The sequence below is a fragment of the Wasmannia auropunctata genome, unplaced genomic scaffold (assembly GCF_000956235.1).
Source record: "Wasmannia auropunctata unplaced genomic scaffold, wasmannia.A_1.0 LD336076.1, whole genome shotgun sequence".
NCBI classification, from domain to species: domain Eukaryota; kingdom Metazoa; phylum Arthropoda; class Insecta; order Hymenoptera; family Formicidae; genus Wasmannia; species Wasmannia auropunctata.
In genome coordinates, this window is record NW_012026814.1 from 7,393,270 (window position 1) to 7,395,619 (window position 2,350).

The window sequence follows — 2,350 nt, forward strand, 5'->3', positions numbered from 1 at the left end:
TATCCAGCCCTCCCCTCTCTCAAAACCCTCTTTTCCGATCCCCCTCGCCCTATTGCCCCACCCCCCAGATTATGATTCTACCCCTCAAGGCAATTTCTATCCCGACGCTCGTCCTGAGGACTCTAATAAGGTTAGGTTCTTCAGCATACTTACGTCTCTTATTAATCAGCTTACAGGTAATATTCCTTTCCCAGAATCACTTAAAAACTCTAGCCTTGGCGAAGGACTTCAACGTATACACGACGCCCTGCGTAGCCTTAATTTGGATCAACTCTCAGCCCAAAACAATGTCCCCTAGCTACAATCGTGAAGCATCCGCTCTCAAGCTGCGAATCAAGTACTAGAATTGCAGGGGAGCCCTTAGTAAGAAACCTGAGATTGAAAGATTGGCAGAAGACCTGGATATATTGGTGCTCGCCGAGACATGCTTGCATGATCACCATGATTTCCGTGTACGCGGATTCAACGTTGTGCGGTTAGACTGCGACGACTTGGGTAAGAGGGGTGTGGCGGCCCTTATCTGTGACACAATTAAATATTCTGCTACTAATATTGCTCAGACTCTCGATCCATCGTTTGAAGTTGTGGCGATTCAAATGACAGCGCGTAACAGCCTTTTACATATTTTAGGAGTGTATAGACATCCTAACGCGCCAGCTCATTCCGCTTCCTTTAAAACTCTATTTTCGTACATTTCGGCTGGCAAACATGCGCTTATCCTTGGAGACTTCAACGCTCACCACTCCTTGTGGGAAGCTCCTCGTAATAATCCGGCAGGGCACTTAATTGTGGAGGAGATTACGGCAAACGACGGTGTTCTCCTTAACCCCCCCCTCCTTACATTCTTTCCTCCTCCCCTAAAAAAACCCTCGCTCCTGGACCTTGCTATTGCCTCAGCCGGCCTTGCGCCGATAATGGACTGTTCCTTATCGAACGACTTACAAGATAGCGATCACCTCCCCGTTACTATAAGAATATTTAGCACAGTAGATTCGGTTGCTGTATTCTCTTCCAAATTCAACTTCTCCGGTAAGCAGTGGAAAGCTATAGAGGAAGAGTTCCATGCCAAGGCTTCTGAGATCTGCAACAAGGTCAAACAACTCCCACACAACAATCCGGTCGGCCGCTACGAGGTGTTCTTCCGCGAGCTTAAACAGATTGTCTCGCCGACTGCACCCTCACAAGTGGGTCGTTCACGCAAAGCTAAAGTTGCCGGACACAAAGGCAATCCCCCAGCGCCTTGGTGGGACTCAGACTGCACCGAAGCAGTGGATAAAAGAAAAGCTGCATATAAGAACTATAGGAAAAATCCATCTATCGCGAACTACAACAATCTCAAACAGGAAGTCTCTGCGACCAGGTGCATTCTACGCAGAGCTAAGAGAGAGGGTTGGAGGAAGTTTTGCGCTGGTATCGGACCAATGACCCCTACTCCGGAAGTATGGAAGATGCTAAAACGGTTTCGGAACTGGCGACTAATCGAACCGCAGAGGTCCACACTTTCAGCAGGTGGCGATCCTGAAGACTACCCGGAGGTCAACGAGGCCATAGGGAAATTGTGTCCCCCCTCGTGCTCCCACCCGACATTCAAGCCCTCGACTTAAGCAACACCCTCCCCTCCGGAACTTTGGATGGATGAGCCATTCTCTTATAAAGAATTAGATGCGGCGATCTCTGCCAGTAAAAGAAACTCCAGCCCTGGCTTGGACAAGGTTGACTACAAACTCATCAGAGCCCTCCCCGCGACACTCAGGGAGCTTCTACTTGAAATCATCAACAGCCTATTCGCTCGAAATGAGTTTTCTCCTGACTGGAATCATTCCCTAGTTCATCTTATAAAAGCCCAGTGGAGACGGGTGTGTCGACCGATAGCATTAACATCATGTGTACTCAAGCTGGTCGAAAGGATGCTCTCGAACCGACTCTCCTGGTACGTTGAGTCGACGGAGGCCTTGCCTGAAACACAATATGGATTCCGCAACTTTCGTTTGTGCCAGGACAATCTGGCTATATTGACCACTGATATTCAAGCTGGCTTCCTCCAAAAGCAATCTACCATAGCGGTCTTTCTCGACATTAAAGCGGCATTTGACAACGTTCTTCCAAACGTTCTCCTGACCGAGCTAGAAACAATGCGGATCCCTCCCAACGTTACTCGATTTATCGATAATCTTATTTCCTGGAGAAAAATTCAGTTCGTCTATCAAGGTCAACTCACGTCCATCTATATATCAAGGAAGGGCACTCCACAAGGCTCAGTGCTTAGCCCCACCCTATTTAATTTATACCTACGAAAAATCATCGAACATCTACATCAAGATACGAAAATACTCCAATTCGCTGACGACAT